General features: G+C 40.7%; 1 protein-coding gene across 1 annotated transcript in view; it reads left to right on the forward strand.

Moving 5' to 3' along the window:
• The first annotated feature begins 4,304 nt into the window (after positions 1-4,304).
• Positions 4,305-11,982, forward strand: part of LOC139638966 (signal-induced proliferation-associated 1-like protein 2) — a 64,030-nt gene continuing 56,352 nt past the window's right edge. The window contains exon 1 of the mRNA XM_071513008.1: positions 4,305-4,590. The gene's annotated coding sequence lies outside the window, so the exon portion shown is untranslated. The remainder of the gene's footprint in view (positions 4,591-11,982) is intronic.

The following is an 11,982-nucleotide window of genomic DNA, read 5'->3' on the forward strand; positions in this document are numbered from 1 at the left end:
AAGATGGAGGCAACTTGGCTTTTTGTATTGCTGTGTACATATATTAAAGTGTCATCAGCGTACATTTGAGTCTCTATCTTGGGGCATACGGATGGCAGATCATTAACATATAAGCTAGAAGTGGGCCCAATATGGATCCTTGTGGGACGCCAGTGGAGAAGCTGAGAGCAGTGGACTGATGGTTATCGACTCTGACAATTTGAGATCGGTCAGAAAGGTAGGACTCTATCCACCTAAGGGCATCTGGAGAGAAATTGAAGGTAGCTAACTTAGAGAGGAGGACAGCATGATTTACAGTGTCAAAGGCTTTCCTAAGATATAGAAAAACAGCGCCAACAACACCACCCTTATCCAATAATGATTTAACCTTCTCTATAAAGAAGCAGTTAGCCGTCTCTGTAGAGTGTTTGGCTCTAAATCCAAACTGCATTGGATGCAGGGAAAAGGTGCTATTGTTCAGATGGAAAGTCAATTGCTCTGCAACCCATCTCTCTGCTATCTTCGATACTGCTGGTAGGATACTGATAGGCCTGTAGTTGCAGGTGGTGAGAGGATTGCCAGATTTAAAAATTGGTGTTACAATAGCCGTCTTCCAAGCATTCGGGAAGACTCCCTGGAGAAGGACTGGTTTAATATCTTTGTGAGGGGAGAGACTAATGATGTGCTTAGATCTTTGAGCATGGCAGTATCCATCTCATACACATCCTTTGCTTTTGATGTTTTAAGAGCATTGATTATTCTTAGCACATCTGCCTCAAGAATATTTCTTATGTGGAAAGGTGGTTCTGCAACATCCAACAAAGGGGATAGTGGCTGCAAGGCTGCAACCTCCAATGGAGTAGTGTTCGTTTGACTCACAGAGAAACTGGCCACTGAATCAATAAATTAATGGTTGAGAGCCTCAGCAATTTCAACTGGGTCCCTTGAAAGGTTTCCATTGATTTCAAGTTCCATTTGCCTTCCTACTTTGTGATGTTGTCCTGTCAGTTTCTTAATCTGCTCCCAGATTAATTTAACATTACCTCTTGCTTCGGCAGTTATGTTCAGGAAAAAGTCAGCTTTAGCCTTTCTTAGCCCCTGTACTACTTTGTTCCTTAACGTAGTGAATCTGAGTTTGTCATTATGTAGTTTAGTTTTAAGAGCTGTTTTCAGGGCAAGATCTCACTCTTTCATCAGTTTTAATATGTTCGCGTTAAGCCATGGCAGGCTACTTTTCCCCCCCGCTTTATTTCAGATCTCCCTAGTATAGTGTTTTATTGTGTTTTGGACTATGCCTAGTAGAGTCTGACTGTCCTCTTCCAGGTTTACCCCTGAGAGCAGATCGTTCCATTTTAGGTCCTGTACAGTGTCTCTGAAATTTTGAAGCTCACTTTTAGGAATTCTACTAAATTCAGGCCCTCTGGCAGTAGGTGACTTGAAACACTTACTAGTTTGTTTTCTAGCCACCAGTGTCAGATTGTGATCGGATAATCCAGTTATCATGTTAAAGGATTTTAGTATTCGTTCTGGTCTGCTACTAAAAAACAAATCTATCTGGGTTTTGGTAGAGTTGGTGATTCTGGTTGGACCCTGGATTAACTGTGATAGGTCAAATCCATCTGTAATCTGTTTTAGGCTTTTCCTAGTCGGGTTATCCTCCCAAATGTTAAAATCTCCCATAAGAATAACCTCTTTCTTAAAATTGCAAACTTTTAGCATATCGCAAAACTTCTCATAAAAGTCATTGTTAGATGTTGGTGGGCGATACAATGCAATAAGCATAAAGGACATTTCTGGTGATAGCGTTATGTTTAGACTAATACATTCCAAGTCATTGTCATTGGGCCATTTGATTTCATTACATTGAATAGACTCTTTCATGTAAATCAGGACTCTCTTCTGAAGAACTTGTAACCTGGTATAATCAATGCAGCTGATGGCGAGTTGTTGTGAAGCCAAGTTTCAGTCAAACATAGAAAATCCAGATTAGAGTCTCTGAGAAGGTGATGAACTTGATCAATTTTTGATTTGATACTGCGAATGTTCAAATGTCCACCTAGGAGTATTACATTATTATTACAATAATATCAGTCTGCAGGTGTAATTACACTTTACATTATTATTATCCAGCAGTTCAACCCATTTAAAGGGATTTTTATTACATTTTGACAAATCATTACATTATCCATTTATTACAATCAGTCGCTACAAACACTGACAAAAGGCAATTTTCTCTGGAAACAAGAGAAGTTATCAAACCCCACAGTCAGATATTATATTTAGGAGTTTATTCTAATGAAGATTCCCCTCCTTCCCTGTTAGTACAATGAGTCAGCTGGTGTCATTTCTCTGTTTGTCCATTAGGTGGCAGCCAAGCCCCACCGGCTGCTGCTTTGACTGGCTGAGAACATTTACTGTATTTATTAGCTGGTTTATTAGGAGACAGAACAGAAATATCAAAACTAGAGTAATTGTTAAAAATTGGCCTAAGAAAACAACAAAAAATGAATTTAGAAAACAAGCATTAAAACGACAAGAACAAAATGACAAAATGTACAAGAAATCAGAAAAAACAAATGAATCAAAAGTGAAATCCAAAGGAAAATGTGTTCAGACAGAAAGAAATCACAAAGAAACTGTCTGAACGCACAGTGCCTTGCTCAAAGACACTCAGGAATCAACCTGTAACTTTTCAGTCACACTTCGTCTCTGTAAACCTGGACTAAATATATTTAGATATGCAAGACTCTTCAGGTGAAATGTGTTTAACTGGTAAGTTTTTACTCTCTACTGTAAAACTGTTAAGGTAAACATGTTAAGGTTTGACTGAACTGGTTTTAGGAGACTGATATAACATTTCTGAATTGAAGCGGCAAATAGCTAATATAGAAAATATTCAATATTCAATTCTATAAAATATTCAATGTCTCTAAATTAGAAATAATCAAAGTATTCAGTTGTTTTTTTTTTCAGTTTTATTCTTGTCAGGGCTGAAAAGCCTCTCAAACATTTAGACCTTTTTTTTTTTTTATCTCCTATGGTTTCACTGTAACATTCCTATAATATTCCTATAGGAACGTATAGTTTTCAGCAGTTATCTAGATCTTTATAGTTTGTATAAGAGATGATGTGTTGATGAAAAATAGGCGACGCTCCCGCCAGCTGCCGCTTGGTGGCAGAAAGCTCCAACATTTAGAAGTGAATTGATCTTTTCCTCCTGATTGATCCTGATCAGTTCAAAGGGCTTTCTGAAGAAAAGTCCGCAGACTTCACATGTTCAGATGTCGAGTTGAGCTTTTGGTTTCAGGAGGGAATTCATTTAAAAACTCGAAACACCAAGAAGAAGTACAGCAACCCTTTGAAGAAGGAAATCAAACAAAAATCAAACACAATAAGTCCCGATAGGAACACTATAGGAATACTATAGAGAAACCATAGGGATCAAATAAACTTCGACAAGGCCATTATAAAGTCCCTTTAGAATACTGTCGAAATATTATAGGAATATTATAGTGACTTTATGGTTTCGACCTGAGGAGGCGGAGCTGTCACTGCTGCCTTCAGGTGCTGTGGGAAATATCAGAATTTAAATTTAAGCAAACATGAAAGAGCAAAAGTGCAAAATTTTACCGAACTGTGAAATATTACAGTGATGGAAGGAAGCCTTGGATGAAAAAATAATAATAATGAGAAAGTCGTAAAACTTTTCCTGATGTTTGTTAAGGAGCCAGGTCGACAAGTGATGGATTTTAATATCATACATTACTGCTTGGTATACTATGTAAATAGTTATTACTGTATGTTCTCTGAAGTCTTTCCCCTTTAGTTGCCATAAATGTTAATAAACTGATTAAAACATAAAGTATGTGATGCACATTTTCTCCTTTCTTGATTTTAAGAACAAAATAAAGTTTACTTTCTACTTCATTTTGTTGATTTGTTCCAAAAACATTTAAATCCACAACAGCTGGCAGTAGAAGGGATGAAGCAAGACTGGATATAAATGTATATATTTATATGTTTAGTTGAAGTTTTACTACACATACAGTATGACTGACTGTGCTAAGACAAGATCAGATCTAAAGCTGACTAAAACCCACGAAGAAGAGCAGAACAGTCTGATCAGCTTGGTGTTATAAAGAGAGTTAGAGACAAAAAGCTACCAAACATCAAACCCATGGAAGAGGCACTTTGGAGGAAGCAATAGCGAAGAAGACGAAGGAGGAGGAGGAGGAGGCAGAGTTCACGAGGAGCACCTGAATGCAGCACGAGCCGAACCAAAGCAGGCGGAGAGAGAGAGAGAGAGAGAGAGAGAGAGAGAGAGGGTGAGGGAGTGCGAGAGAGAGTTTGAGCAGCAGATCGAGGAAACACGAACAGGATAAAGATCTTTGTTTTAGAAATCAAAAGAAACCTGCGTGAAGTTAAAGATTCCCGATAGAGACGGATTCTAATGTGACGTTAAAGGTTTCGATAGAGACGGATTCTAATGTGAAGTTAAAGGTTTCGATAGAGACGGATTCTAATGTGAAGTTAAAGGTTTCGATAGAGACGGATTCTAATGTGAAGTTAAAGGGATTTCTACCGAGCGACTGGACATGGATCTGTACGGAGGTAGGACAGATCTCCAACTTCAACTATGTGTGTGTGTGTGTGTGTGTGTTTGTGAGTGTGTGTGTTTGTGAGTGTGTGTGTGAGTGTGTGTGTTTGTGAGTGTGTGTGTTTGTGAGTGTGTGTGAGTGAGTGTGAGTGAGTGTGAAGTAACTTTCTGATGATTCATAATCCAGTCAGATCATTTTAAAGTTCCAGTCGAACTGGCTCCAGGGTTAAAGGTGACTGGATACTCATTTAACTGTTCAGTTATGTTTTCTGTAAGTTAATTCTTCATTTAAAGGATGTAATGTGTGTGTGTGTGTGTGTGTGTGTGTGTGTGTGTGTGTGTGTTTCAGTGGAGTTTTAGTGTCCCATGATGCTTCAGAGGCTTTTCACTCTGACAGGAATAAAACTCTGAATACTGGGAATGAAAGCGCTCAGATTTAAAGATACTGACTTTGTGTACAGTGGGTTCTTCAGTGGGTTCTTCAGTGGGTTCTTCAGTGGGTTCTTCAGTGGGTTCTTCAGTCTAAAACTATCAGTGGGTTCTTCAGTGGGTTCTTCAGTCTAAAACTATCAGTGGGTTCTTCAGTGAGTTCTTCAGTGGGTTCTTCAGTCTAAAACTATCAGTGGGTTCTTCAGTGAGTTCTTCAGTGAGTTCTTCAGTGGATGAAGACTCTCCTCACATGATGAAGGTGACCGGCTCTTCTGACTTCAGACCTTAACGTTCTGAACGGCAGCGTTCCGTTAGCAGCAGAAAGGCCCGACAACAAACTGAAGCCTTTACTGGAAAAATTCATCCGGCAATTTTAGGGGATTCATGTGTGAAAGAGGCTTCTGTTACTTTCAGATTACTTTGCCATATTTGAAGTATAAAGGTTCAGAAAGTGTACCAGTTAAGAACACATCAAGCTGAAAGTGAGCATCAGTCCAGACTTAATAATAAAATAATAATAATACATTTTATTTGTACTGCACTTTTCATTCACAGTGAATCTCAAAGTGCTAGGAGAGAACAACGAGAGTAAGAGCCAAGGAACTGTCACTGAAATAAGGTTAACATCAGGCTGCGTTCCTCCAGCTTCTCCCTCGGTTCCTCCAGTTTCTCCTTCGGTTCTTCCAGCTTCTCCCTCGGTTCCTCCAGTTTCTCCCTCGGTTCCTCCAGTTTCTCCCTCGGTTCCTCCAGCGTCTCCTTCGGTTCCTCCAGCTTCTCCCTCGGTTCCTCCAGTTTCTCCCTCGGTTCCTCCAGCTTCTCCTTCGGTTCCTCCAGCTTCTCCCTCGGTTCCTCCAGCTTCTCCCTCGGTTCCTCCAGCTTCTCCCTCGGTTCCTCCAGCTTCTCCCTCGGTTCCTCCAGCTTCTCCCTCGGTTCCTCAGCAGCTAGCTTTCTGTTTCTCCCTCAGTTCCTCCAGTTTCTCCTTTGGTTCCTCCAGTTTCTCCTTCGGTTCTTCCAGCTTCTCCCTCGGTTCTTCCAGCTTCTCCCTCGGTTCCTCCAGTTTCTCCCTCGGTTCCTCCAGTTTCTCCCTCGGTTCCTCCAGTTTCTCTCTCGGTTCCTCCAGTTTCTCCTTCGGTTCCTCCAGTTTCTCTCTCGGTTCCTCAGCAGCTCCGGGAGCTTCCTGCTGCAGCTCTCTTTGCAGAAAATATTCATCTTACCAAGAATTCAATCTTGAGTCTGCAGACTCCACTGTTGGCCCAACAGCTGAGTCTGCAGAACTCAGAAAGTCAGAATAACTCTGCAGCAGCCTGAACATTATCATGAAGTTTATCAGCTGACTGCAGGTGGACAGAAGAGACGAGCCGCCAGGGAAACACACTTCAACCAATTAGAGCAAACGTTTTACCTTTCCCCTTGGATTTCATTCATGTAGCTTGCTGTGGTGTTTTGGGTCGATAGAAACCTGCCTTGGAGGAAAGTGGAAGAAGTAGAAGTACAACAGTAGAAGAAGCTTCACTTCCTGTCTTGACATTACAAGCAGCCAGTAGTAAGCAGTGTAGCTGCGGGTGAAAACCACAAATCTCCAAAAGGTCAAATTGTCAGCTTTACCTTGACCACTGTGGATTTTTGAGTTGTCTTCCATTAAGAACCACAGTGGAAATTAGTTTTAACTTTCTTCTGAGGTCAAATCCACAGGAATTGTTTTTGACTTCCATAAATCAGAACAAAACAAACCGGAGGATCTTTCCCAGGAAAGAGCTACCAGACAAAAAGCTTTATGAACTGGATTGATGTTGGATCACTGTTGAGTCAGAGCAGAGCGAGGAGCAGGACAGACAGCCAGAGGAAAATATAAAGATTTTAAAACATGAAAATCACCTGAACTGGAGTGATGAGGTTTGACCTTGGCTCGGCATGCCGCGTCACCTGACACCACAACCAGGCTGCTGCCAGGCAGCTTGGATATCCAGCCTCAATATACCACAATGCAATGCAGCAGACAGGTTGGGTTTTCAGCAAGGGGGCGTGGCTCTCAGTTTCACTTGACTGGCAACAACAACTATCACTATCGCTCTTACCTTGATATTGGATATTCAGTGGATATTTGTTTTTCCACCTTCAATATCTTGTAAAGCAAACAAGTAAAAGCACATTGAACATATTTGTGATTACTGGAAGAGGAAGAACAATTTACAACAAAATCTTCAATTACCTCAGGCTTTAAAACTTGTCAAATAGAGCTTCTTAATCAGAGAGAGAGGGTAAAACATGCAGAGCGTCAACTCATGGTCCACTGCAACAAATATACATAAACATTCAGTTAAAGTGAAGACATGGGGTGGCAATGGGCTGAGGTCATTTCACTTGTTTCCAGTGCAGATCAGTGTGTGACCTTATCTTCAGTAGGGCAGGTCGCATTATGCATTTGATTCAAGAAACTTGTTGAGAAAGGAAAAGCAAATCCAGCTGCGATTAGAGGCTGATAGACGCTCTAGAAAACTGTTTTACAGCCTCAGAGAGAAGTTCAGTTGGTTCCTCTGCTCAGGCACCTTGGTCGTCAGGTGAGGGAGTGACACCTGTTCTAAGACAGACTGTGTGGTGAAATGACTTGTGAAGGTGGACATGTTTTTGCAGTGTGGCACCGTACAGCTCAGAAGCCATGGGCAGATTTCCTTACTTCAGAAGTCGAATCCGGACTCGATACTGGATTACATGACTTGTTGAGAAGGATATTTTTGGATATATTTTCTGTAACGGCAGCACTGCCTGTGTTTCCGCCCGGCTGATGACTAACTCTTGGTCGGCATGTCAAAGCAGCACAATACAAACTGAGGATCCTGCTGTCGAAGTCAACAAAGAAAACAGCTTGTTGTCATGGACTTGCAGAGTGCAGCCAAACAAAGAGCCGTGTTACTAGAGCTATCAAGCCGGCAGCCGGCTGCCAAGAAGTGAAATTCGTCATGGCGACGCTGTGACATCAGTGTTTCGTTCCAAGCTGAGAGATCCACCAAAAAGGTCCCTGCTGCCCTTTGATTGACAGCAGCACATTATCAAAATGATGTCACTTTGACAGTTTGAAGAAAGTGACACAAACTGACAGAAGTAAAACATGATGTTACTTCTGAAGGGCGTTTCAGTTCTGGCTTGACAAGCTGATGATGTGTTAACAGACTGGATCCTCTGGATTTTACTGCATGATTGACTGCAGATAATTATTATTTTTCAGTGTATGCAGCGTGTTGAAGATTGAGCAATATTGACTCAACTGGCAGACGATAGACGTCTGTGTTGATACAAAGCAGGAAATCTCAGCAGCGATCTCAGTGTTTTGGCAGCTGAATGTTTCCTGAAGATGTTTCAGCAGGAGTCAAACCTCCAGCCTGTTTATTTCAGCTAAAAGAGCAAAACCATTAACATCCCATGAGCTGACCATCACAGCTGTTAATGAATAACGGCCCATTGTAACTAATAGTGTAATAATCCTGTGAACTTAATACATTTCCCATTAACTAAATAATTCATTTTTCTTAATATAATAATTTGTATATTTTTAGATTTTATTACATTAACAGGAAGGTCGAAATTTTCCATTTTGAAAAATGTAATAACTGAACTGATAATGTCGTTAAAGCAGATACATAGTCCTAGTTAGTAATAGTAATAGTTAATTCACTGATACAATGGTAGTGAGGATCTGGTTTTACTCAACAGTCTGTAAAACCTGCAGTGAAACCTCATCCTGTACTAAAGAGCTATTGACCCTAAAACACTTTCATCAGTCTGGTTTCAGTGGAGAGTTTTAGTGTCCCATGATGGCCTCTGTGTTTCAGAGGCTTTTCCACCCTGATGAGAAGAAAACTCTGAATACTGGGAATATTTTACCATGAAAATTAACACTTTGTCCAATAAATGAGCTACTTGTAAGTCATGTGACTTTTGCTTACAAGCCCTGGTTGGCTTGTAATTGGGCAGGGTGAACCCAAACAAACCAAATACGACAAAATCAGCTTTTCCAGTCTGGTTCAGAACAGCAAAAACCAGCAGGAGCAGGGATCGCACCCTGATGATGGTCTACATGTTTCAGAGGCTTTTCCACCCTGACATGAATAAAATGCTGAGGGAAACACTGAATACTTTTTCTGGCATGAAAATGGTCAAATTAGATTTTACAGACTATTGGCACAAAATATTGTCTATCAACAGCTTTAATTTAATAATATTGGTCATAAATAAAGGATATGCTGTCTTTTGCACAGCTGCAAGTTGCTGAGGTGATGGTCAGAACATGCAACAACATTCTTGTCTGAAGGTCTTGATGGCAACTGGACTGGCGATGTTGGGTCTGAAGGTCTGAAGGTCTTGATGGTAGCTGGACTGGCGATGTTGGGTCTGAAGGTCTTGATGGTAGCTGGACTGGCGATGTTGGGTCTGAAGGTCTGGATGTCCCGATGTTCCTGTCTGATCTAGATCCCCTGTTACATTGGTTGGTACATTGATGGTTTATTTTTAATACTCAGTCTGTGATTACAGGCCACTGCTGAGAGCAAGGCATTCTGGGATAGACTAAGGCAATATGAAGAGCTTTACTCTCTTCTCAAAAATGTCATCTACTGTACTCTTACAAAATGAAATTTTGACTGAATAACTGGCATTTTTTAATCAAACCTGGCATATGTTAATGTGAATCTATATTTGTAAATATTTTTGTAGTTCATTATTTATGGAGGGGTAAGAGAATTCAGGGTAGTCACCATTGTTTTTAATACTAAGTGGGTAAAAAGTTAAAAGGTGTGATTAATTTAGAATGGTGATCAGACTTTACAAAGCCTGGTATACGTTTTAAATATATTTTTTAAAGCACCATCAGTGCCTGCAGTAATGAGTGCAGTTGAGGACAAATGTTATTGGAGGATAAGTTGGCAGAGTCCTTCAGCAAGACACTGAACCTCTACTGTCCGTCATTCTGTGTAAGAGCATCAGTTACTTAGTTAGTTAGTTAGTTAGTTAAGTCTGAAACATGTTGTGAATTTAATGAACATGAAGGAATCCTGGAAACTCAATTCTTACTGGGTCCAAATCAGTGGAATATGTACGGAGGAAGAGTTCAACATACCAATTTTGGAAAAAGACTTAGTCTAGTAGTAAGGATCCAGCTTGTCAATACAATATTATTATATCAAACAAGGACTGTGTGCAATCCTTTAAAAATGCCATAATTTGTTGTGTTTTGTGTGATTTGTGATGGTAGATTTCACTTCACTTCAAACTTTCTGTGCTATCACAGGAAGTGAAAGCACAGAAACTGTCTGATCTCTGGCAGATTATCACTTTACCACTGCTATCAGTCTCATTTCAGAGCCAAACCCTGACTCCATTGCTTTTGGTTGTGTGTGTGTGTGTGTGTGTGTGTGTGTGTGTGTGTGTGTGTGTGTGTGTGTGTGTGTGTGTGTGCGCATGTGTGTGTGTGTGTTTGTGTGTGTGTGTGGCTTCCTTGCTACTTGAGCAATGGGAGTTCAGGAGGGAGTCAGTGTGACCTCACTGGCCTCAGACCTCCATCCAGAAGATAAAGACCAGATTAGTGTCTGTCTCTGCATTCCCCCCCCCCCCCCCCTCCCCCCCCCTCCCTCCCCCCCCTCACTGATGTCTCTGAATCACAGAGGAAGTCTTCTTATCACGCCGGTAGCGAGACGATAATTATGGGTGTGATGATTCTGGCAGGAAGTCATTGGCGATAATTAAAAGGAGCGAGCTGGGAACAGACCGGGCTCGGAGACACACAGGTGTAAACCCACGAAGAAGACACAGATCTGCTTCACTGTGAGCCTGCAGAGATCTTATGTTGACGTTCAAACAATAGATCATTTGGGTTAAAGTTTACTGGCACAAATTTTTTCCTGTCCAACCTCAATTCAACAGCTTTATAGCGATTTTATGTTGATGGTAAAACAATAGAACAGTGATTCTCAAAAAGGATCCTTGAGGGGGTTCCAGGGTCTGCAGCAGAATGACTGAATGATTGAATGAATGAATGAATGAATGAATGAATGAATGAATGAATGAATGAATGAATGGTTAATTTTCACTATTATTTAATTCCCTGGAAATGATCCCAATCAGAGAATGTATAAGGTTATACATTTCAGAACTAAATCAACAGCAACAGAGATCCCATGTGGATTCCTGGGACCAAAGCTAATCAGATGGGTCCTGTTGCCTGGTTTGTGTCTGTTTGAGGTTCAGTCACATGAAAATGTTTGAGAACCCTGCAATAGATGATTTGTTTAGTTTAGTAGGTGCAGAATTAATAAAAAAAAAACACACTGGAGAAAGAAAGAAAAAAATACCAGGTGAGATAAAATGATAAAATGAAAAATGATATCTTGTTGTTCAGTGAATCTCTAATCAGACGAGTTTCATTTACTGGCAGCATGAAAACATCAAAATCTAAGACACAGGAGTCTGGGAAAGTCTTTGTTTTCCTGATTATTTTTACAAGGTCTTGCAAATATTTTGACTGAGCAACATGTTTAATGTTAGTTGTGAGGACCATCTCCATCTCCACAGCTGCTTTAAACCCCCGGCCTAACACTGCAGTCCAAACCCAGAAGTTGTTGATCATTCAGGCTGACTCCCTCCAGACCAGCTGGATCTTTCATCAGAGTCTCTGAAAGTCTCTGAAAGTCTGTGTAACATCAGAAACTCAGCAATCCATAATTCATGCAGTCTGTGTATTTTCTGACTGAGCTGCACCTCTTGCAACTAGTGTTGTCACCATAAAAGTATTTTGACTTCATACCAATAATAAATAGTACTATGATGATACAAGAAAAGCCATCCAGCACTGCCACAGCGGTCACTGAGCTGTGTTGCTAAGCTACAGCTACACCATGTCGCTTTGCTCTGTCTCTGGGTGTTGAGCAGCGGAGTAGACCTATTTTGTATTTTATCATTTTCTTTATTTAATTTTGCCCAAATATAAT

This window comes from Centroberyx affinis, unplaced genomic scaffold (genome assembly GCF_046629955.1).
Source record: "Centroberyx affinis isolate AG114_WGS23_722 - 3 ecotype Tasmania unplaced genomic scaffold, CSIRO-AGI_Caff_v1 ptg006704l_1, whole genome shotgun sequence".
Taxonomy (NCBI): domain Eukaryota; kingdom Metazoa; phylum Chordata; class Actinopteri; order Beryciformes; family Berycidae; genus Centroberyx; species Centroberyx affinis.